Genomic DNA, 26,557 nt, shown 5'->3' with positions numbered 1-26,557 from the left:
ATTAGGTGATCTATTCCGAGAAGAACGAATCAAAACCAGTCGCTCCACACTTTAATCTGCCTAATCATTCTAAGCAGTTTATGGCAGCCCGCGACATTTCCTTACACTTGCTTCTGAAAGCCGCAAAACTCTAGAACAAAAGTTTATTTTACAAATTGCCATTCGTAATCCCCACAGTATCAACAAAACTTTTCATTCAACTAATGCATACTTTTGTTTTCTTGTTACCATGTTCCCACCAATAGCGTAACTCCATTTTCTGCCTATAGACTCACGCATAGCCCACAATTCCTCTATTTGCTCTTACGAAGAGAACAATTACTCCGATAGAGGCAGCACCACAGTTTCTTTAGAAACGCACCCCCTTAATTCATTTATCTTTATTATCAGTGGTGGAGGAACTGAGTATCATGCTTCATCGCTTAATCGCTTAATTAATTCATCAAAGCTCAAACTTCGTACATGGTACTTAGCCAATTTTTATTGAAATACTTATTTACGCTTGTACACGATGGCACTCTTCAAAAGGCAGCTGTTTTAAAGAATTTACAAATAATTTTAAAGTAATCGTTGCTTTTGTAAATCCACTCAAGATGCCGTGACGAGCTCCCTTAATATTCCCTGTCATAACCTTCAGATCTCAAGGGATCAGCCCCTGATCCATAAGTAAAATCGAAAGCTTCGTCTCGGTTAGATCGGACAACTTTATTTCAGGAGGCATGCATCACAGCTCATCAGCTGATCAGTTCATTTACAATTAAAACTTCCTTGTTAGAAAATGAAAGAAAGAGGTTTTGTCAGGGTAAGTTGTCGAAATTGAAAAATTACGGTGGCCCACAAGTGCACACCGAAATCTAAATCTCCACATCGAATTCTAAATCTCCACACCGAATTCTAAATCTCCACACCGAATTCTAAATCTCCAGACCAAATTCTAAATCTCCACACCGAATTCTAAATCTCCACACCGAATTCTAAATCTCCACACCGAATTCTAAATCTCAACGCCAAATTCAAGTTGCTCACACCGAATTCCAAAGATCTGGGAGACTGGGCCGAGTATTGTTTCATCGAATTGAATTATCGGGAAAAGAAAATGGTGACTAGAACAGTAGGGTTAAAATGTGATCACTGTGGCGCAACGATATCTATTAACCAGTTTTGTTCCAACTGCGGTATCGTGCTTGATCTCGAAAAGCTACCGATAAAGTATTGGTTTAATGAGGGGTACGAGTATGAAGTTATTTTGTGTTTATGGCAAAAGTACCATGGAATCCACATGAATGAAAAACATTGAGCAATAAACTGAAAACATCAATTTCACTTAAAACTAAGCAATATATTACCCAAAAACAGAGTAATCATTGAAGAATAACACTAAAACAATGCAGGAAACTGTCTCCCTGCAAAAACATTGCAGTATCTGCTCAAAATATTGCATCTTAGCCTATACAAGAAACACAACTTATGCACCAACGGAAAGGATCATGGAAACGTACACACAATTGGCCAAAAGTAAGAGTCAATAGAAACAAAGCAAGTACGAAATGGTTGTGAAACAACTCATGTGTGACTGATACCGAGAACGAATCTCTACCAGTCTATTTAGTTAATCGGCAACTGACGAGATCCACAAGATTAGGATCGAAACCGCGGTCTTGCCTGACCACCTACAGAAAATGTCAAAAGACATTCTAACGGCAGATAGGCTACTAAACGCCCCGGGCCAAAGCAGTGCCAATTCGATGAAACAATACTCGTTCCAGTCTCCCAGATCTTTGGAATTCGGTGTGAGCAATTTGAATTCGGCGTGGAGATTTAGAAATCGGTGTGGAGATTTAGAATTCGGTGTGGAGATTTAGAATTTGGTGTGGAGATTTAGAATTCGGCGTGAAGATTTAGAATTGGCGTGGGGATTTAGAATTCAGCGTGGAGATTTAGAATTCGGTGTGGAGATGTAGAATTCGGTCTGGAGATTTGGAATTCGGTGTAGAGATTTAGAATTTGGTGTGGAGATTTAGAATTCGGCGTGGAGATTTAGAATTCGGTGTGGAGATTTAGAATTCGGTGAGGAGATTTAGAATTCGGCGTGGAGATTTAGAATTCGGCGTGCACTTGTGGGCCACCGTAAAAAATGATAAGCTCCCGTTAAAGTTTATTTATACGAGGTTCTTTTCTCGTTTTTCATACAAATGTTTTGACGAGAGATTGTTTTCTTCAAAGAAAACGATCGTAATAAAGCGGTACGGTTAATATCGCCTCAGAAGTACGCAAAAACAATACCAGAGGACGGATGAAATGGAACTAAACTCCTTTTCGTAAAATAGTACATTCTCGTAACATCTAATTTGAAAAAAACAAAATTAAACGTAATTAAATCTTGAAGGAACATGCTCGCCACAAAAGAAGCAATGTACAATATATTTTGTAGGTTAAGGTCATTGATTGTGTGCTTTTAATTTTTGTCTTTGTTCAACTTAAGGCAGACTCACGCAAATCTTTTCCCAACTCGATCGAGTCAAATCTTCCCTCGGGCGGAGAAAGGCACATCTTTCAATGTTAATGATGAAGTCCGCTTAGTAAGCTTTTTTAAAATCGCTGCAAGTTATACTTGCTGGGTTGCTTGATTTACCGTGTTTCTTGTCTCTTTTTCTTTATAATGTTTGTTCGTTTTGTTGATTGTCTGTTTGTGTTTTGAAAGTGTGTAACCAAAGATATCTTGAAAATCAGAGTACATCTCGTCGAGATAAATCGTAAGTTGCGCTGTGAAATATAGGCACAGCATATGTATCACGTAAATCACTGACCTTTGTTTGAGGGGGAAGTTGTCGACGTGGCTTCCTTTGCCAATATTTGCTTGTAAATGAAATGAGCGCTACTTCGACAGCTGAAAACCAATTTTATTCCCAAGGATACGGATAGGTTTGGTGAAGCCTTCAAAGCGGTTGATAGCGATCAGAAGCTTGGATAGGTTTCAGGTGGGGTGCGGCCTACGGCCGCGGTGCACGCTGCATGCTCGAGCTCATTTCCATTTGACCTCCGCGCGAGAGAGGTTGGCATGGATTCTTAGCATTTATGTTGATGTAAGTATCACAATTTTGTTGGTGTACTTAAAAGAGGTGAAACTTTCATTTGCCGCTTAAAGGAAAAACGGCTGCTGTAGAGGTCTTTTGCTGGCTACACAAGGCTTTAATTTGACAAGAAGTATTTAGCGAACTGAAGCTAGTCGATCCGTAGGGTACAATTTAGCGACTGAATGCAAATTAGTTTAACCAATTAATCCACGTTGAGGCGCTTCTTTACCCCGTTTTCTTACATTTTTATTAGGTTTTAAATTGGCTTGCCATTAATGTGTGATCCTTCCCAATACAGGCCCACACTTAGACGTCACTTTCCGCTAGTTCGTTGGTTTGTTTGTTTGTTTGCTTTTCGGTAATCCCAGCGCTGCCAAAATACCTTCTTTTGCTCATCGCTTACAATTCTTAGGAAAGTCTGTCACTAACAGTTTCTCCAATACTGTAAGGCTGTGTTAATGGACTTCACGTGAGAAAACACTCATCACAGCATATAACTTTGCAAAGCGAAAAACCGTCAAATTCAAACGCAGTTTTTGGAGAAATAGCGAGAGATGAGCTGAAGTGTGATCTACTCAACGGTTGTCCTATCGAAGTCTAAGGAAAAAGTTCATCGCTGTCGTGACTGAGTGTTAATATAGAATAAAACATTGAAAGAAACACAGGTGTTCTTGTTGCGTGCAGTTATCCTACGCGCAAAGCGATTTCCCACGCACACATCGCTCCTCCGCGTGTACGTACATCTTTCTGTTTGTCACTCTTATCCACAACATACCAGTCTATGAATTAGTTAACATTAGTATTCTACAATTTGCTTCCGAGAGACAGGCCTTGCAAACATGATCCTCGTTCTTGTTTAAGTTTGGCTCATTACTTGAGACTTGTCACTCCAACCCTCACTTTCCTCATATGACATCTGCTAAGTTGTATTCGATGATTAATAAAATGTCGTTTCGTATGACAGTTTATTTTTAACTCAGGTTTGCATGCACAATATTCTCTTGGATTTCCTATCACTAATTTCACTACTCCCTCATACGTGGTATGAACAAGTCTCGCAGCTAAACCCTCAGGTTAGTTTATGAATTTTCTATACAAAATGTTTTGAAATTACTTTTCTTTTACATTCTCTTTTCACAAAAAGAAATAGATCAGTATATAAAACTCAACTAAAGATAATATTAGCTTTCGTAGTGTTGTCACAAAAGAAAACGAAGACTTCAATGCAGTGAATATTAAATTCAGACATCTATCTTGAATTTTTGCTCACCATCTAGTAATCGTTATCATAATTTACAATGATCAGAGCCCATAATAAGGCTAACATGTATTCAATCAATTCATCGATATGTACATGAAGCAACTAGTCATCATGGGGAAAAACACGTTCATTCAAATTTCAAGTGAAACGACCCTAGTTTTGAGGTGTTCGATCTCTTCATTAAGTTTGTAGACAGCAAGAATGATCTTTAGTATAAGGAAATCTAACAGCTGTATTTATTTGTTTGTAAACGTATCTATAATGCGTCTGTTCTGTTTTCCGAAAGATTGTCGTTAGCATAGCTTTGATCACTTGTCTGGGATGAAAAGTCTACAGTTCAGCGACTAATAACACTATATTTTAACATATTTCTTTATAACAGTTTTTAACAGCTGAGGAAAAAAAAAACTGAAAAACTTCTGCCGCACATCAGTAATTTTGGTCAATTAGTACAAATTAACCTCTTCATGTTCTCTCACTGGATCGCATAATTGAATAAAATCTTGCATTCTGATTGGTTAACGGAGCTACGTGTTTAGAGCATAATTGCGAGTTGAAAACAAGGCTATGCAATGCTGTTTCGCCTGAGGATTAAAACAAACAACATTATCGCTGTTTTCAAGGAAAACCCGTTACGTGACAACCGATATTGCACTTGACAACCGATATCGCTCGAATCACTTCTCGGTTCGTGCATTATCAGTTTTCGCGTGAAATATAACGCGGAACTCCGTCGTTTGGTTATGAATTTTTTCTATGGAACCTGAGATATCATTTTTGTCGCCAGCATTCTCCTGCTGAAAATTTAAAAATGTATATTTTAAATGAAACTCGATCGTTGTAAGCTAACTCCTTATTTCCGGAAAAAAAAAAAAAATATCCATTCTAGCTAGCAATGAACATTTTGAAATTTTCCTTCGATTTGGAAAAAAAAAATTATGATTTAAATTCCCAACTATGTTGTTATTGCTACGGTCGCCAAACGGAGGCACGCATATGATAAAAAAAAACAAAACAAAAAAACAACAGTAGAGACAAACTTTTTCAGGCCAAAAACAAACATTTCACAATGTGAAATTAAACATCATCGCCATAATATACCGTTCCAGGGTCGCAACTTTGAAAGAAAAGCTATTCTGTATGATGTTATTTTAAAATGTTTTGACAGCTTCAACGAAACGAAGCAGGAAGCGATCTCACTGTTAAATTTCAAAAAAGATTAAAATGCCTTCATGTGAAAGGAAGTATGCTTTTGGACTTGCAAATAATAAACTTCAAGAAGTTTCAATTAGTCCGTTTATCATCATATGATTTCTCGACATTTCTATCAACGGGAAGCTAAGGTACATCGTATCCTTCCGTAAGCCAGTTCACTTTATAATTTTGTAATGGTCTTTCAACCCTGGAAGTAATTTCACCGAGTCGACCCGCCTGGCACAAAGTTCCAGACAAGCCAAACAATATCGCATTTTGTTAAAATTTCTTCGTAACTTAATGCGGGAGGACATTTTCCTCGTGGATAAGTAGTTTTTTTGTCATATTTGTGTACGATGCTTGATACACTGTATCACCCTCAAGATTTGCTGAACTGAATTGAAGCGAACTTCGTCGGTTTTCGCTTTAGATTTTGTCGTCAGTGTTGACGAAGAAGAAAACTTTAAACCTATTTGTTCAATTTTATCTTCCTAATTACTGCGGTGTATAAATCTACATAGAATACATTAGTGATAACCCTAACTTGGCACTTCTTTTCAATTATAAAAAATCCACTCTGCAGGATCTACACTAAGATAAAACGTGTCTTGATGATGGGTAACTTCTGGCTTCCAGAAGCGTCAACGTGTTTTGTTGTAGTAACTATTTCCTGCGCTTTGAGGAATCTTCCTTTCGTCAGAGGTGAAAGATGCAATCCCAATTTTAAAAGTAAGTAATCTTAACTACTTTTAAACCTCCTGTTTCTTTTTTCGATAATGCGTATTTCTGTATGTATATATATATAATAAGTTAAAAGGCCTCGAGCCAACAGTGACGCTGCGCCAGAAGGAACCAAAAGGATTCACAGTCCAAACCTCGATAAATGGTAGGAGAAGTAGTGTGGCACACGAGGACGGACAACTTCGAGCGAAGGAAGACAGATACTCAATAAAAAATCTAAAAAGTTAAAAAAAAAAACGTTTCGGTCCGAGACCTTCATCAGTTGAAATACAATGACTTAAAAATTCCTTATATAAGCATATATACATATAAACACATATAAACAAACACAGTAATTACTACGCGAAAAATTATCACTATAAAAAGAAATAGAAAAATTGTCGAATCCACTGAAAATGTAAAGGAACCAGCGTTGAATTGAAAGGCGAGAATTGTACTAAAATTCCCAATTAACGCTGAGACTAGGACCTTTGATGCCCGCCCAATTTGAAAAAATTATCCGCATTAATTATAGTTTATTCCTTTTTTGGAGTGAATTTCCTAGCGCTTATTCAATCCGAAGGATGCCAGAGAGAACAGCTGTGCGCTCCAATATGCTTCTTTGGTAATTAGAAGTTTCTCGATGTTACCTGAATTGTTTACTGTTGCCTGCACTTGATCAATGCATTGGAATGAGAAATCGCTTAGATCATGTGGTGTTTTGTTAAAATGTACCGCTACTTCACAGGTCTTTTTCTTAGTGACCATAGCAGACTTATAGTTGCGAAATCTAACCCTAAAGTCATTTGTAGTGGAACCAATGTATTGTAGGCGACATTTCCTGCACGAAGCCAAATAAATTATGTTCTTAGAATCACAGGAAAGTTTCGATCGTATCTTGTAACTTTTGCCTGTTTGAAAACTCAGAAAGGAATCAGATTCAACCAAGAAGTTGCGACAAAGATCGCATCTTGTTCTATTACATTTAAAACATCCCTTGACCTCGGCAACCCCTTCGCTTTCAGTGCTAGGGCTATAACGGGATGGCGCCAACAATTCTTTAAGGTTTTTAGATCTGCGGAAGGATGCTATGATGGAATTTGAAGGAAAAAGCTCTTTTAACTTGGGATTGGATTTCAAAATACCCAGATGTTTTTTAATGATGCGACTTACATCAGGTAAATTTGGATTAAATGTGGTCACAAATGGGAATAATTTCCTCTTAGATCTGGCCTGAGTCCTAAGTAGATCACTTCTAGGTATGGTAGAAGCCTTACGAAACTGGTCGTCCACTAATTTGGAAGGGTAACCTTGAGTAACCAGATAACCCTTGTATTCGGTTATTCTCTTGACAAGAAAAGCTTGTTCGGAGCAATTTTTTTGTAACCTCGTCGCCACACTATAAGGGATCGCTTTGAAAACGTGTTTAGGATGAACACTTGATGGTGGGAGATACAGGTGACTATCAGTTGGCTTAGAGTAAACGTCTGTCCTAATAAAACCCCCGATAAGATGTAGAGTTAAATCTAGCACATGGAGCTCTCGTTCGGAAAAAAAACTAATTCGAATTCTATAGTGGGGTAAAAAGAGTTTATAAATTCAGTAAACTCATGCAGTGCCGGAAGGCCTTGTTGCCAGAGATCATCACGGTATCGCCACCACAAAGCCGGCTTTATGTGGCCAGAGAACTTAGCCTGAAAATCTATTTCACCAATGGCAAGATCTGCATAACTGCAGGCGTTCTTAGGGCCCATGGCTGTGCCATGAACCTGTAGAAAGAAATTTTCTCTGAAAACCGAATGATTGCTTTTGAAACAATTTTTTACCGCTTCTAAAATGCAATTAGTGGATGGAAACTTATTTTCTCTGGCATTCAGAGCCCTCTTCACTGCGGTAAGACCGAGTTGATTGTCAATGTTAGAAAACATTGAGACAACATCCAATGAAACCAATATATCTGGAATGGCCTAAAAGCAGAAAATTCCACTTTACTTTGTAATCTGAAAGAACGCGAGCAAAGAAAGATGCTAAAAACAATTCCGTTAGATCAAGAATTGCTTGCCAACAACTCAAGAGATCTACCCAATAACACTGCCACACAAGCCCGTCGTTACTGTGGGCTACAGAGGTTAGTAAGGAAACGTAAACTCTTTCGTCGAAAGCGCAAGTTACCTCACACAACAACTTCTAACGAATCACATCAGTTAGATCCTATCAACCTTTCAAACATGTCCATTGGCCAAGACCAAATCAACCTACTTAAGATAGGACCATCCTTTTGCCCCATGCCAAAAGATGTAGACTGGCAACGTGTATATGACGATTTCGAAATCTTTGAGGCCCGCTTGAGAACAGCAGCATTTTTTATTGATGATAACACTGGCGATGGCCAGAATGCACCCATTCACCTTCCTCAAGTCCAGAAAGAAAAGAAATGAAAACCACCACCGTCAAGGTATCCAGAACTTGAACTTGTTCTAGCTAGTATTAGGCGTGATTTAATAAACTCTCAGAATATTAAATTAGCAAGGGATAACCTAACCAAAGGAGAACGAGTTGCTTTAAAACAATTAAGAAATTCTGATGTAGTAATTCGAATGCAGGATAAGGGTTCTCGTTTTGTTTTAATCGAGAAAGAGGAATACGAGGATAAAATGTTCGGCCAGCTTCAAAACCAATTGCATTATAAATCCTTGCAGGAGGATCCTACTATTAGACATTTGACTTTATTTGAGAGCTGGTGTGATAGATGGGTCAGAAAAGGGGAAATTTCAAACCAAATAGCTAATTGGATAATTAACAAGGAAGCTAAACCAGGGGTTGCCTTCGGAAATGTCAAAACCCATAAGGCAGGGAATCCACATATATATATATATATATATATATATATATACCTAAGTAGAAGCTTGTAAGGGGTCCCACAAACAATGCTGATCAGTCTCAAACGCGCTGCCTGGAGGATCACAGAAGCGATCGTGGGCTCTTGAAATAACGTAAATAAGAGCAGAAATGTAATGGTCAAGAGGCCAACTCCAATGTAGCTTTGTTGGTTTAATAGCTCAATCGCTATAATTAACATGATTTATGCAGTGTGAAAAGTGTCAATTCAGCTGTTGCGTGGGAGGGCTTTGGAAGAGACGAGTTCGTTACGCTTGCTGAGTGTTGATAGGTCTGGGTGGCAGATGATCAGGAATTTCTCTTTAAGGCATAGGTTGCATCGTTTGCTTGAGCTGTTGTAGGGAAGGTGGGAGGATAGGATGCGCCAGGTGATGGATTAATCGATGTTGTTGTCTTTAAGTATCCAGATGTGTTTGCTGAGTTCGGTGGAGTTGCGGTGTTTTGCGTGTGGAAATGATGAGGTGTGGTTGTTGTATCGGGACTTAAAGTCGTTTACAGTGAGCCCGATGTATGTGTCTGTCGTACTGTTGTCTTTACTCGTAATAGTAGCTTGGTATATGAAAGATTGTTGGAGGCAGTTTCCCTCTAATAAATCGCTCCGACGAAGGGCTAACGCTCGAAACGTCAGCTTTTGTAATCGGTACGGTGGCCAATTCACCACTTCAACTTTGTATATATATTGTAATCATAAGAAGATCCCTTGGCAGGGTCTCTGAGCCCAATCTACACCTAAAGAGCCGACTAAATCCAAGAAAAGGGTGTTGGAACGATCAATTAGTAGCGCCTGGTATAAGATGGAAAATTAATCATAGCAAATTCTATTTTTCGAATGAAATTCCACTCTCTTATTCAAACCATGGGTGCCAAAGAGAACAACTGAGCACTCCGATAAGCCTCTTTTGTGATTAAAAGCGTATCGATCCCTGCAGAGCCACTATACATATATAAATTCTTGAAGTTGATTTCAACATATTTCAAAGAGCGCTCAACTCTTAGAGGAGCATCGATAATTATAACAAACTGGTTCAAAACGTCAGAGGTAGTTCATCGTTTTATTTCGACGGCTCTGTTTCGTATAGTAAAAAATATGACCACACCCATCAGGTAATTTCATCGACTGACCGTTAAATTACAATAACTGGCTATAAAAGCTGGAATACGATTGCTAGGGGACATAAAAAAAACACCGCTACTTTCCATATAAGTCCAAGAAATTCACGATCATATTTAAGTACAATTTTGGTATGTATAATTTTGGAGATTATTACTTTATTATGAAGTTCTCAAGGAGGTATCTGTTTCTATGAGGGCATGGACTTGCTAGCTCATTTCGCTTGTTTAGACTGCAAAGTTCCTTTTTACATATGATCGTGAATTTTTCAAAAAGACATAAATTACATTTCTTAGTAATAATGTTGTACGGTTTGCATTGTATGATGATTTTCCACGTTAGCTTGAAAGGTTTGTTAATTTTTAGATAACAAAATGTTTTTAGGCCTCGTCTCAATACTTTTAAAAACCAATTTGGTAACACGATATTTATTTCGAGATCAATCTCTGCGGAAAACGAAAATGATTTGAAAGCTAGTGAGAGGGCAAAGATTAAGAATTCGTATTATTTATCGCCAAAAGGTCGTGCCTGAAGTCTTTGCTTAAAGATTCTTGTGGAGCCAGTAAAATGGGATGTATTTGTGAAAAATTGCAACGAAGCTTGAGATGTTCTGCAACGTAACTCAAGCGAAACGTCACCGCCCGCTGTAAAAGGACCCGGATGGGAGAATGCTGCTGCTCTCGGAACCAATCTGATCGCAGGATTCATAGAATACCGTACGCTCACGAGCTGAGAAAAAAAATAAATATATGTTATTATATCCCATCTGGAAACTCGATTTTTAAAAAATGGTTTTTTTATATATTATTCACCAGTTTTTTTTTTCTAAACACGGACCGACATATGCAAATTTGTAAAGTATGTAAACGACGGTCACGAATATCTTTATTCTTGTGTTTCACCCACGTGACCAATTAGCTTAGCAACGGTTACTATCCGCCATCTTGGTGTCCCTGGAACACAAACAAACCGTATCCAAAGAAAAGTTCATGTGAGAAAGAAGGAATGGTTTGATGCATTGTTGTTGGCTGTTCGAGCAAAAGTGGAAAACATAAAGGCTTAGGATTTTTTCGTCTACCTAAGATTATTACAAATCAAGGGGAAGAACAGGAGGAAGTCACTACTAGGAGGAAAAATGAGTGGATTTCTGCAGGGGAGTCGCGGAGAGTGAACGAGTTTGTTGCAAACACTTCGTCTTCGGAGAGCCAGCGCCAGATTGGGATCAATTTAATGTCGGTTGGGTTCCAACTGTCGCCCTTGGAGAGAAGAAATATGTAAAAAAAGACCATGAAAATGCAGCCGAAAGAGCTGTGAGACCCAAGAAAAGAATACAACAAGCGATCGAGCGAGCCGAGCTCGAAGCCGCCGAGAAGAAGAAAAGCGTGCACGAAAGCGGTGTTCCAATCGCAAAAATAGATTTCAGCAAGCCAACTTCTTCAGCTTCAGAAGTCGAACAGCATTCAGAGGGATTAAGAACGACCCGGTGTAGCTCTATAACTGGACGATTTTGACGAATTGGACGAAAACACAACACCAGAAAACCTTCGTTCGAACGCCGATTACGTAGAAGCAAGACAACATACAGCTAATCCAGTTTTCAAAAAAGCTGCAACCAGCGATTCCTAGCTGTCAGACCGACGAGTTTGAATATATGCTCTTCAGGAAAGGATATCAAGCGCCAACAAGAGATTTCTTTGACTCTCACAGTAAAGTGCTGTTTTATACGGGACTGCCATCCCTCAAAATTCTGATGGTTGTCCTTGAGCATGTCTCACCGTGTGTCACTCGCAAGATCCTATCGTTAGATAAGTTCCAAGAATTTGGGATGGTTATTGAAACTTCAATTGAACATGCCACTGCAGGACCTTGCTTACCACTTTAAAGTTTCTCGTTCTACCGTATCCCGGATTTTTTCTTCCTGGCTAGTGGTCATGGACACAAGGCTTAATTTCATGGCCTGATTTCATGGCCTGAGAGGGAGCAATTGTGGCGGACAATGCCACAATGTTTTATGTATTTCTTTGAAAAAAAGGTCACCGCCGTAATTGATTGCCTCGAGGTGTTTATCGAGAAGCCAACTAACGTTTTCGCTAAGGTACAAACATTGTCCAGTTACGAACATCATAACACCATCAAGCTACTTATTTGTATAACACCTCAGGAGACTGTGTCTTATGTAACAGAAGCCTGGGGGGCAGAACTTCTGATAAGTTCCTGACAGAAAACTGTGGCATTTTCTAGAAGTTGCTGCCAGGTGATTTTGTTATGGCTAAGCGCGGATTCACAATTTCTGAGGGTGTGGCATTGAAACAAGCAAAATTAGAGATACCAGCATTTACAAAGGGGAAGAGTCAGCTGGACCCAGTAGATGTGGAAAATACAAGGGGTATAGCTAATGTACGAATCCACGTGGAAAGGGTAATTGGACTTCTTAGAAGGAAATATACAATCTTAGAAGGTACATTGCGAACAGAATATTTAGCTTGTAACACAGATGGACCGGTTGAGCGCCAGGTCTCACTTATTGACCGTATTGTTAGAATCTGCGCAGCACTAGTTAATTTCTGTCCACCTATAGTACCCGTTCATTAAGGATACCATTAAGTTATCATTGTCTTGAAGCTCGTAGATATAACGGACCGGTCATTAGATATGGGGAGTACTGGGCTTGAGAAGGTACTCTCTCTTTTCAGAACTTTTTTCCATGCCCCATTTGCTGATCTTTCGATAAATTTTGGCTCAATTGTTTCATACCCCGGATGTTATTCTTTGTAATATGTTTGAGAGGTTTGAGGCATAATACAGTATGAGCAAATCAACATATTAGAAAATGCACTCGAATTTTTTTTTACCCCTGTATAGTTGAAAAAAAATTTGAACATCATGAGGATTTTCTCCAACACAGTTGACCCTGTAATTTAATGACCAGTCTCTATTGACTGGTTTTTGATAGGCCTGAGCTAGCAAATTTTGACCTAGGTACCACAAGGAGGTTCTCAATGATAGGAGGCACAAATTGCTTTCGATAATATGAACAATATATGATACCTTATATTTTTTTGTAAGAAAAGGAATATACTGTATGCAAATATTAAAGGCTTATTTCTCTCTATAATTTTCTACTTGTGGCTTGAATGTGTACATTATGATACTATTGCAAAAACACAGGCAAAGCGGTTAGTGTCGTTTTCTTAAGGACTAATAAAAAGGTTTCCACTATAGAGAAATCGAGACGTGTTATCTCAACCACATGTTTATTCGATCTCTCTTATATTATACAACACTTGGAAGGATGCATTAAATGGTTTGAACCCGGGGGTAATATGTGAAGGTGTGGTCTGATCGTCCGGGTGAGTGTAGTCCTGAGAAGGACTGTTGTCGGTGGTAGTGACTGACGTTTCGACAACCTGTGCGGAAGTCATCATCAGAGTCAAGTGAATGTTCTACTGACAACAATGATTCACTTGACTCTGATGATGACTTCCGCACAGGTTGTCGAAACGTCGGTCACTACCACCGACAACAGTCCTTCTCAGGACTACACTCACCCGGACGATCAGACCACACCTTCACTTGGAAGGATATAGAAATTACATACATAATTACGTGGTACTAACTAGATTACATCATGGTATAATTATATTCCCTAGTGTGATAGGTCAAATGCTACATTCCCCCACACTTCAATGAAAACTGCGATTTCTGCATTTACTCGCCAAAACCTAAACGAACTGGAGCCTTTCTCTCACGTGTTGAATACCGAGGTTGTTGAATTGGTTGGTTTGTGTCAGGTGGTGCACTAGGACTAGTTGGTGCAGTCGCGCTTGCAGCGTTTGCGTGCTCTCGATCTCTAGCATTTTCACTCCTCTTTTCCTCTCTTTCCCTCTCTTCCGAAGTGTGAGGTGTCTCGCTGGTCGGTGTGTCGCTTCCAAATTTTGTCATCGACTTGCACCTCATACGAAACGGGACCGGCTCGCTCTACTACGGTTCCTGGTAGCTATTTCGGTTCTCCTCGAAAATTCTCAACCAAAACCTCCTCTCCAACTGAAAATTCACGGTCTCTTGACGAACAATCGAATTTTGCCTTGTCTTTTTCCTCTCTGTGTTGATCTACCTCTAAACAGAATTCAAGGTTACCTTATAATTCCCGCAAGGCCTCACTAAAACTCCGTCTGGCTATTGCCAGTGCGAAGAATTTGTACAAACTCCCCAGACACAATATCAAAGTCACGGACAAGTCCAAGAGTTGGTCGCTGGAACCCTTCAATGTTCAGAATTTCATTATGCAACAGAATCTGACCTTGTTGTACGATGTCACAATCTAGCCATCCATGTGGGTTGCATATCAAATAAAAATGATCTTGTGTTAGAGTTGCAAGAGCTCCTGTCTTGTTCTGATTTCCCTGACCAGTTGTAACAACAGTAACATCATCATCATCATCGTCAGAAGAAGAAGAACAACAACAAGAACAAGTGGCAGATGTTGAAGTGGTAAGAGGGGCTATATTGGCCTTTATTGCTGTGCGTCATATATAGCAATTCCAGGTTGACTTGTGATTGGCTGGTATCCTCTTTAGCCCTAGGCATTGCAGGTGAAAGAACTTGCCATTAGTACGGTTCGAGCCATGACATTTTACAAGTCTGCAGTAGGGGCTTTCACTTTGCAGTATCACACAAAGAAGTTTGAGAAGACACAGCTGAGACTGACACTTTGCCTTTTACCTTGCCTGCAGTTTGCTTCCTTGAATATCTTTTGAATTGCTGTAGTCTTGAGCAGTGAGGGCAGTACCACTTTTTAGGGATTGTCACATTAGTAAGAGAAAGGCACGAGGGGTGAAACTTGCCATATGGGCAATCCTCATTACTGCGTGAAATTGTTTCCCCATCAAGCACTGTTCTACAAAAACATATGCTACCATAATCAGGCCCCTTCACTTATACTGTGCACCTTCATGTGTACCAGTGACCTAAATCTTCATGAAGTACACAAATTCTCCAGAAGGCCTTGAGTTTTGGAAGTATTCTATCCCAATGCTGCACATCAGATAAAAATCTTCCATTATCAAGTGGGCATTGCCCTTCTTGTCAATAGCATAAACGATGAAGTCATTATGCTTCCTCTCTTTCAGAGTGAATAACTGCTGTTGAACTTGAAAATAATAATTATGTGACCTCTTAAGTTTGAAACCTCCACCATCCGCACTAACTAGACAGGAGTTCGTTAGAGCAGCATAATCCTCAAAATTGGTATCTTGAATACAGAGACGGCATTTCACTTCCCCCCACCCCGGTCCCCAGCAATCACAAGCAGTGAGGAATTCTGGAGTAGCATCTAAGAATCGATATTCCTGATTGATAAACGTACAACCCCCACTTATTCACCCGAAAGTTTGTATGACCCTTTTTCATGACTGTTTCATAGGCCTGAATGGCAGCATCCTCATGTTAGCAGCCATGTTTGACTGCGGTGGTGTTAAGTTTGTACAGACTAGGATAGCAAATCGTTTTAATAAGGCTCTGCGAAGGAAGTGATAGGTTTGTATGAAAAACAGCACCACTAATGGAAGTGCCAGGTCTTTTAGGACGATGCGTAAAAGAGCCCGTACCTTTTGACTGAGCCCTGATGGTTTCTTCGACCAGCTTAATTTGCTCTTCCGAAATATTTAGCTGTACTTGAATACATTTCGACAACAGTTCCGAATAGTCAGAGCTCAAATTATCGGTACGGAACAGCTCTGAAACTACCGCAAATGAGCGGCTTTGGTCGATAAATTGCTCAGCAAAGGATCGATTAGACTTAAAGCTATTGCTTTCATTTTGCACTGGCTGAGTTTAGCATGGAACTGATCCTTTTCCTCTTTCGAGGGCGCCGATGCACACTGCGCACACTGAGGCGCTGCTGCGCCAGCCGATGCAGTCCCAGAACTAGAAGTTGCTGTATGGTTCGAGGTTTGTGGCTGTTGTAGATCCTAAATTTTCTGGTGGAGCTTTTCTTTGAGCCTCTTAGCTGATGTAAAATCGATGTCCTTAGCCCTCGCATACGGCACTTCATTGACATATGCCGGAAGAATCCATGAGCATTTTACTTGAGCGCAAGCGAGCTTTCCATGAGATCGTGTAGTTGCCTATAAATAAAAAACACTCGCGATATGTGAGTATGACTCGGCCAGTTCAGCTTTGCATCCCAAGCAATGGGCTTCAAAAAATAGTCCCATCGTTGACGGAAATGACCCAACTGTTCACTAAAGGATTATTGATACGCTGTGAATGCCGAAGACGTGCTCTCACGACTTACCTGCCCACGATTACTTTTTCTACAGCTGAGGTTGCAAATCTCAACACCATTTGATTAAACGCCTCCAGACTCTTGAACGCGTTGAACAGCTTGTTGGTGTAGAAGCTGGTCTCAAGAACGAGGTAACTCAGCAAGCTCGAGACTTCCACTGGAGGCAAGCATTCTGGACTGAACTGCTCGGCTGGTATGCTTGCGGGGTCAACCGAAATGACCGAGATCTTTTGCGAATATCTTTCCTTTACCCGACTCTCTAAGCTTTCGGCATACTCAAAGAGCACTAAAATTCCTTCAGATGAAAGCCCGTCCATCGCGAAAGCAACCACCCACCAATTACCCAAAAGAACACACCCGCTGGCATCAACAAACGACTGTCATCCCTTTCATCTGACAAAACATCCTTCGCGTGATGTTAGGCTTTGAGAAGGGCTGGTGGAGAATTTTGTTCAGTTTAAAAGTGACGTCTAGGATGTTAATGGTATGTTTCTTGGTTTTGATGGTGATCCGTAGCCGCATCTTTTATCAATTACACATCATTCCACCAAGCTGCCCATCCATATAAAAAAGCCCTCGACGAATGCGGGTATTGCTACACTCTACACCGCGAACCACCTACGACTAACGAACTAAAAATATACAACGGAACAGTATACTTTGGTACAACCCTCCATCCAGCAAAAACACAGTATCGGACACAAATGGCCTGCCCTACTAGACAAGTACTTCCCTAAAGACCACAAACTTAGAAAAATCTTCAATTGCAATACAATCAAGACCAGTTACAGCTTCATGAATAACACTAAACAGATCATCAACAACCATAACCAACGCATTTTAAATTCCTTGGAACACATCAATGACACCGCAGGTGACGCCAACATAAAAGACAACAAAACTTGCAACTGCCAACAAAAGAACACATCCCCACTCAACAGAAACTGCCTACAACCATCAGTTATCTACCAAGCCACCGTCACAGGTAAGGACAACAGCACCACTGATAAATACATCGGAATTAAAGAAAACAACTTTAGTATAAGATACAGAAACCACACTGCATCATTCCGACGCGCAAAACACAGAAACTCTATCTAACTCAGCAAAAATATAAGGACAGTAACATTGACCACTTTACTTCATGGCGTATCCTTTCATCAAGATCACCCTGCAATAGCACAGGCAAAAGATGCAACCTCTACCTGAAAGAAAATTTACTAATCACCTGCCGACCTGAATTATCATCCCAAAAACGTAATGACCGAAACGAAGTATTAAACTTTACCGTTATGCCTATCATGCAAGTTCTGAAATATATAAACGATGGTCAAGAATATTCTTGTCACTAAAATCCCCTGATGAGTGAGTAATCACGAAATAGGCTCGTAGGAATGAAAGTGTAGTCTTTAAAGTGCCACTGTAATCAAAATTTCGCATTGCCTTTTCTTTTCACTTCTGGAAACTAAAAGTAAGAAACACTTACCATGCCAAGTTTAATCGAAAAATTCTCACGGGAAGTATAATTATTTCAACCTTGTTTTTCGTTTTTGATCGCCCACCATTACTCAATTAAAAAATGGCCGAGTGTGACAAAAAGAGTTGGCACTAGTTGGAGCCTTTCGGAAGTGACGTCATATGTGCAGCTCCACCTAAAAAACGTGGCTAAATTTGTATGCCATTTGGAAGAAGAATTCGAGGAAGAATACATCTTATAAAACGCCTAGGATTTCCACTGTGGAATCTCTCTCAACACACGAAGCACGATGCGAAAGTGCGCACATAAAGTCACAGGCCAACTCATGCGTAAAACCGCTTTTCAGTTCAGTCGCTGGCTCTCGGTTGCGAGCTGAGTAATGGCGAACAGGTTTGTCGTGAATTTCGGCCAGCTATATCAAGGCGTATTTCGCTTCCATCGACCTAAAAGTTATCGCATAGTACAGTTCTAACCATATTAACCTGACTGGCGCTAAAAAATGTCAAAACCAGAGACAAAAATTTTCGTCGTAGCGGCACTTTAAATATTCCTAACTCAACATATGTATAACACCTTTTGTAATGGAAAAAGAAAAGGTGTCTGTATTAACTACATATTCTCAAACTTCAAAGTTTTTAAAAACAGATGTTTATTCAATTATAATTAGGCATAATAATTTTATTTTTATCTCTGTTTCTCCCAGTAAGACCCATTGTCAACATCTCTGCGACTCCAGAAAACAACAGTTTTCCCATTGGTACCAACATAACGCTGAATTGTAAAGCGGAGCCAAGAAAGAAAGATGAAGAATATATAGACAGATGGGTCGAGTATATCGAGTGGTACGATCCACGAGGTGGAGGCGTTAGAGCTACGTGTAAGCAGCCTTCAAAAGCCATTGCCGGATACACCTGCCCACTGGTGCTTAAAAATCTAACGGTGAACGAATCTGGCCGCTACATTTGTCAAGCAGGCAATGGGTACCATCGCCATTGCACAAGGAATTCATTTGAATTAGGGATCCTAGGTGAGAAAATTATCATACCTCTAATTCACGTTATGCAAATGAAGATGAAGTGAATTGGGTTTTGACGCAGTACTAACCGGGTAATTAGCTTCAAAAAAACTTCCAAAGTGCAGAGATGGGCAATTTCAAATTGTAGTAGATAAAGCTAATTGCTAAGGGAAAGTTCCAAAGAGCCATCTTATTTAACGGCTGATACGAAATGCAACATTACAAGAACGAAATTCTACACTAAGAAAACGAATGACGAATCAGTTATATGATTTTTTAATGAGTGGGTTTAATGCATAACTAAAATTTGAGTTTGAATCAGGAGCCTTGATTACCCTTATTTATGTCTTAGCACATAGCATATGCAACTGATTCTCATGCACTCAAACGATGCGATTCTGTAAAAAACAAAAACAAATAAACTTGTGAATACGTTCTCTGACGTTTTCTGATCAGAAAACAATTAACAAAAGTAATGAATGAAAAAAAAAAATGCAGACACATCTACTCCAGTTAGAGACAATTTCCCCTAACATGGTTCTTTCCGAACACGAGAAATCAACTATAAATGGATATTTAATTTCAAACAATTGGTCTTCCTGTTTTACGAAAATATGTAATAACTGCAATATTTTCTTTTTCGTCATTTTTCCTCGATTTCAATCAGCTCCACGCCAAATTATCTCTAGTAATAAAAGAGAATTTAAATTCAGCTATTTCATTTTTTCCTTCAGGTGCTACGCTAAAGTTAATAGGAGTTCCTCGGGAGCAAAGGGCTGATATAGGGGCCAATGTAACTTTCACCTGCACTGCCAAAGGTTTTCCTAGACCAAACATATCATGGACCAAGAACAACGCTTCATTTGCCATACAGTCCAACCCAAGGCTCAAGCTTATTGACCATCTTCTGGACTACAAAAGCATACAAAGCCAGCTGTTTATTACTGGAGTGAGCAAGGAAGATTTTGGCGGATATCAATGCGAGGCAAAAAACATCGTTGGAAAAAATTTGTCCTTCCCTGCTTTTCTTACCCTGAAAGGTGACACATGTCATGCACAATGGTTCATTTTCCTTATAGTTCTCAAGATGAAAATCTACGTTAACGCAGCCTCCTCTCCACACAAGTAGGCTGCATACACTCATTAATAATGTACAAAGACAAAATGATCAACATTCCCTTTTAATTATTCATTCTTGTCAGAATTTTCAGGTGCCCAAGTACCGGAGATTGTTGAAGGTCCAAAGAACCAGAGTGTCTCGATCAGTTCCAATGTTATTTTCAATTGCACTGCTAAGGGTTTTCCGAGGCCAACCATCAACTGGGTAAAGGACAACACTTCACATTTCTTACAATCTAACCCCAGAGCAAGAGTCATTCAACACAACCGAACGATTCACAGCCAGCTGTTAATTACAGGGGTAGAGATGAAAGATTATGGAGAATACCACTGCATTGCAAATAATAGCATTGGAAGAAGCCAATCAGGAGTAGCTGTATTGAAGAGAGGTTAGATGTTAATTATTTATATGATCCTCGAAGAATTATTTTTATGTAATAATTTATCCACAGCAAAATTTGTCGCGCTTTCACTTACCTATAAAAGTTGTCAATCCTTTTGTTAACTGTTAGCATAATTATCTTTTCTCCGCCAGATTCCAAAAATGAAGAACAAAACTCAGCACCTCCTCTGACAGCAATTGCTGTATTCTGTGCTTTGGTAGCTGCACTTATTTGTTTACTCACCGTGCTTGTGTGGAATAAACTTAGAAATCGCGGTGAAGAGGTATATGATAAGCGACTTTGTTAATACTGGCGTTCATATGAACACTACGGGGATTAGGGTTAGCGTTTTCTTACCTTTCGGGATATCGATTAGCGGTCGTTGTCACATCTTCACAAAGGGAAACTGATCTCTTTGGTCCATCTTGAAGGGGAAGAGGGTTTTCTCACAATTTACGAAGTCTTTTGACACTCGCAGCACCTCGCCCTACAATGACATACATTGACATGATGAGAACAGCTTGCCCCCTGTAAAAGCTAGTACCCGCTTAGTCAGTTCCAGTGACCCATTCCATTCCAGTAAAAGCGGGGCTCTGTGAGGAAGATTTTCGTTAAATTTGAATCCAGTATGCAAATATTTTAGTTTATTGTAAGGCTTATTGGTCCATTTTCATTAGACTGATAAAGCAATGCAATCATGTTTCTCTGCTTAGATACTTTAAAATCATCAAATTTGAATCAAGTTATCGTGGTGAAACAAAATGTTAGGTGTGATTTTTGCCGAAATTTATCCTTCAGTCTCGAACAAATGCTAATTGAATAGTGATAGGAAAAATGACTCAGGGTAAAAGAGAATTTCAGTTTAACCCGCTCAAATGCAGGAACATGAAGGAAGCACAGACAAATGATGATGGTGATAAAAGCTAAATACACTTCTTGAACATATATCAAAGTTGCATTTTCCCTGCAATGAAATACAGGAACGAAAAAGTGCCAACAAGGTGCGTTTGGAAAAAGAGAAATACTTAATAAACGGAATAAAGAAAATTGAGTCGCCCAATCCCGTATTCATTACAAAATCCGAGCAAAGGCCCCTGGTGTGTACAGTTGAAGGTGGATTAGGGGAAAAAGAGCCTCCAGACGGAAGTGGGCAGCACCATTCGATACAAGATATAGAAGTGAGAGGTCAGGAGAGCTCAGATTGGGGTGAGGAGACTACAGGTGGCGATGGTCTAATTGCTGATGAGGGCGTTGACCTAGGTGTCGACGAACAAGGGGATTGGAGAGATATCTCTCAAGAAACCGCGGAAGGATGCGGCAACATGGAAAATCTTGAAGTGTTGGACGAAATACTCGGTGAAGGTGAATTTGGGATCGTTTACAAAGGTCGATATTGTGGAAAAGATGGAAATGTCACCGATGTGGCGGTGAAAAAGCTAAAAGGTATATGAAATAGATCAACATGATGCTCCCCTACATGAAAATGTCATCTTAGTTGCTAGATACAGGTGTTTATCTTTATGTACTTCTCTATGAGCAATTTTATTGGCCAGTTCATGTGTTTGTAGCCTAACAAGATCTAAACAGCTGCCAATGACTTCTCATTTTTAGAGGCATAATTTTTCCATAATTTTTTTTCGGCGGAAAACGTCCAGAAATTGTACAATTGTCTCTTCTGAGCAATTTTTACAGCCTTAAACACGCTTCATTTTGCATATCATTATTTTGTTACCATAGCCACATGAAAAGAGCGAACTACATAAAATGAAGTCATTTAAGAAATCCCCTTTCTTTTCTATATGCAATTGTAGACCCCAATGCCAGCGCCAAAAAAGCCTTGCTTAATGAGATAAGGACCTTAAAGCATGCTGGGAAACATTCAAATATTGTCACTTTAGTTGCCACACGGATAGAGGGAGGTAAGTCAACGTTCGACAACACAGCTTGGTTAGTGGTAAGATTGTACGGTACATCGAGGGAGGGCTTCAGCCGTTTGTAAGATCAGTTAGAACAGTATTAATCTTATAATGAAAGGAACTACTTCACTAAAAACTGATCAAAAATCTCGTTTCGAGGCAAAATGCTTAAAAGATCATTTAGAATATTTGATTCTTGGATTTCCGGCCTTGGATCCAACTTGCATGCAGCAACCAAGCTTATCTATACCAACTCTTAATTATTTGCTGTACTCTCACTAGGAAGTATTCTCGTTGTCACTGAATTGATTCGTGGTGACAGCCTGGAAAATCTTTTGAAGGCCAAGAATACGCCTGATGAATGGAACAAATATCATAACGTCCGCTGTAAGTTGAATGACAGGCAGCTGGTTACAATTGCATTTCAGATCGCCACAGGAATGCAACATTTAGAAGAAAGAAAGGTAAGACCAACTGGTTGTGTGTAGAAATGTCAAAAAATAAAAAAAATAAATAAATAAATAAACGAAAAAACAAGGGCAGTACGAAGTATCGACACTAGTTCTATATATCAATCTCGATCAAAACCGCTATAGGAGAAAATCCAGGAAAGAAACTCTAAAATTTCAATATCCTTAGACATTTTTATTAGCAAGTGTGAAGTGACAGCGCAGCACACCTGGAATGGGAGTCTTAAGGCAAGGTTGAATGCTGTAGAGTGACTTTACGAAGCATTAACAATAATTTCCACTTTGGCAGAGGCCATCGTATCGCTCGTGTGCGTCTTCGAACTAACAATTATTGTATGTGGTTGTCTCGCAGTTCGTGCACCGCGATCTGGCGGCGAGAAACATTTTAGTAGATGCTAATTTGGTAGGGACATATCCGAAGCTGGAATATACACCATAACCTCCAGCGTAAGTGCTCGTTCCAATCAATATCGAAGAGCGCAAAAATGTAAAGGAACTAACGTTACCATAATGTATTGACATTTATGCTCTTCCGTAGCATTAATTAGCAAACATCTTAAATATATTCCTTCCAGCAGTATGTTTTCGCGAATAAACTCCCCCAAAGCCCCTTTGCATCTTAAGAGCGGCTGGGGAGCAATCCTTAGCCATTTGTCCAATTTTTGACGAGCTGATAAATGAAAAATTGTGATAACGATGGAAAGATGACAAAGTTATTGATACCAACACTAACATCAAAACTAACATTAATACTAATTCTAATAATAATTATGAGAATGGTGATAGTAATGATATTACCTCTAATGGTAATAATGATAATGATAATAAAATGCTGAACATCACTGCCAAAATAGTTGTTATCCTGGATTTACTGTAATTCTTTCATCATCATTATCAACATCATCACCACAATCTATGAGAAATTCTTAAAATAATTTGCATAATCATAATCATAACCTTTGAATACATATGTAAATAGCGCTCTTTCTCTCACTAAAAGCATATTTGGGCCGGCTTCGTGGGTCATTCTCCAATAATTTTCGAGTTGCATCACCGGTTTACAAACATATGTTCACGTAGGTCTTTCTTTTCTACAGGGCCGTTTTCCGTGGAGATGGTCGTCGTTGGAATCTCTACGAGATCTAAGTTTTACATCCGCGAGTGATGAGTAAGTTCCATTTTCTAAGGTCATAGTGTAAGCAAACTTACGTTGACTTAGGACCCGAGGTATTGGTCGATGCAAATGCTCTTCTAAATCCGAAGAATTATTATGAAATTAAACAAAGTATTATTTGCTGTACCTCTATAAGCTGGATTAGAGTTCCACTGATTTTAAAAGCCCTTCGACAACTTATTCGCGCTTCAACCATATTGAAACTTTCGTAGACCACTTTCATAAATGGCTGCCTTATAAATATTCTTCTGTTTAAATTTAAGTTAGCCCTTCTGGCCTTGCTTGAGAAAATGTATTCTTTTGAATTTTGTACTGGAGAACGAGGCCACTAGGGCTATTTTCAATTTAAACAAAAGAATATTAATCCGGCAGCAATTTATGAAAGTGGTCTATGATCGCCTAAAACTTTTGTCCTAGAAATAGATGAATCTAGCTTTTTACTTTACGCTGTTTGTTCATCTACATCTATCTATACCCAAGATAGCGGTAATTTTTAGTTATGAACACATTGCGAGGGTATAAATAATCTGAATTACTCTTTCTTTCCAATCGAGCATCTGTAGCACATAAAGATTGCTTAAAATTGACTTAATATGAAAAAAGAAAATAATAACACGGAAAAAAAACCAAAGCAAAGATAATCTACACATTGAGGTTAGAAGACTGAGAAAATAATGCTCAACTGTGCGCGATCCACATAACAACAAAATCTCGGTGAATTCTTTACCTTTGGAAATATAAATTAAACGCTCACTTTTAACACCTCCTTAATCTATGAAGTTATTAAGGTCTTTACGCGTATCTGCAGGTGGTCATTTGGTATTGTCTTGTGGGAAATCGCCAGTTATGGTAAGTGTCGTGCGATAATATGTGCTACTTAAAGCGACACCTTATGAGGCTAAAATCATTTGTTCGTAGTGAGGCTCCTATCAGTATCTGGAAGGCTACTTATCTTTAGCATGTTTTTAATATAAATATCCTTAACGTCACAGGTGTCTTCGAAAACTTGAGATTGCTAATGAGACAAAACTGGACAAGATCAGAGGGCTGCTTGAGGCCCAGATCTACAAACATCATTTGTCACAATGTTTAGTTTTTAATTATCAACTGAACTATATTAACGCTTTCCAGGTCTCTACTTTTTAATATATTTACTGGGGAAATACCCATTGCCTAAGAGTGTTCGTTTGATCGTCTTTTTTTAACTATAATTTTTAAATCACATCTTCCTCCTGCCGCCCAGGTGGATTGCCATACCCCGACATCACATCAATACTTGCCCTAGTAAGTCGACTTGCTGCAGGATACCGAATGCCTCGTCCCAACCAATGCTCAGAAGAACTGTAAGCTTGAAAATTATTCTATTAAACTTGTAGTGATAATCGATATGTGAAAGGTTTCCAACTAATAGAACGTTTACTTACTTTATTTTGCAAATAATTACCCACTCTTCTGGATCAATTGTTTTGAAGATGAATAGTGAGGAGGAAGCCCGTGTTGGGAATCCAAATAGTGCATTAATATCAACCAGTCGTCACGATTTTAGGACTTGTTGCGTGTCACGCTTGATGCCAATGAGCTTATCAAAGATCCTAATTGAAAAATAAGATGTAATATTAAGAAAGCACCTCTTTACGCCCCTTTCCAGTCTTGATAAGGTAAATTTAGATATTAAGAGTATCCTAGCTTTGGAAAGGATGTTTACTAAAATGCGTTGAATCTTTAGATATGAACTAATGAGCTCTTGCTGGAAAGAAAATCCTTTGATGAGACCAATGTTTTCTGAGATTGCAAAGCAACTGAGGAGTTTTTTGCGAGAAGTTAAGGTAATTGATAAAATAATCCATCTCATGTCCCGAAATGCTCCCGATCCATCGCCCCATTTGTCCAATCGTCTATTTGTCTATTCGTCCATTCGTCCATTCATACACTCGTCCATTCATCCCTCCATCCATTCGTCCAACCATCCATTCCCTTATCCATCCATTCGTCCATTCGTCCACTTGCCCATTCGCTCATCCATCCATTCGTCCATTCGTCCATTCGTTAATTCGTCCATTCGTCCATCAATCCATTCGTCCTTTCGTTCATTAGAATAAAGGCTGATAGTTTCCAAAGAAATTTGGATATATCAACAAAGTTCAAATGGTAAATTGGCCTCCGTAACGATTACAAAAGCTGACGTTTCGACCGTCAGCCCTTCGTCTTTCGCTCATTAGTCCGTCCATCCATTCGTTCATTCATTGTTCCGTTCGTCCACTCGTTAGTCCATCCATCCATTCGTACATCCATTATTCCATCCATCCATTCACCCATTCGTCCATCTATCCATTCGTGCATTCGTCCATCCATCCATTTATCCATCCATCCATTCTTCCATTGGTCTATTGGTCCATTGGTCCATTGGTCCATTGGTCCATTGGTTCATTCGTCCATCCATCTATCCATTCTTTCATTCG

At 39.3% G+C, this 26,557-nt stretch overlaps 2 pseudogenes across 1 annotated transcript; one reads left to right on the top strand and one right to left on the bottom strand.

The window, feature by feature from the left end:
- The first annotated feature begins 6,119 nt into the window (after positions 1–6,119).
- Positions 6,120–26,208, top strand: LOC111345358 (fibroblast growth factor receptor 4-like; annotated as a pseudogene). Its single transcript, XR_015990856.1, has 13 exons — positions 6,120–6,258; positions 18,725–19,048; positions 19,771–20,076; positions 20,239–20,544; positions 20,691–20,821; positions 21,519–21,981; positions 22,350–22,457; positions 22,737–22,918; positions 23,277–23,371; positions 24,022–24,092; positions 24,907–24,947; positions 25,342–25,441; positions 25,825–26,208. The product of XR_015990856.1 is annotated as a fibroblast growth factor receptor 4-like (transcript).
- Positions 16,000–16,867, bottom strand: LOC148740804 (uncharacterized; annotated as a pseudogene).
- Positions 26,209–26,557: the final 349 nt, after the last annotated feature.

This window comes from Stylophora pistillata, chromosome 1 (assembly GCF_964205215.1).
Source record: "Stylophora pistillata chromosome 1, jaStyPist1.2, whole genome shotgun sequence".
Classification (NCBI taxonomy): domain Eukaryota; kingdom Metazoa; phylum Cnidaria; class Anthozoa; order Scleractinia; family Pocilloporidae; genus Stylophora; species Stylophora pistillata.
Note: the sequence above shows the minus strand (reverse complement) of the source record. Positions and strands in the feature narration are given on the sequence as shown.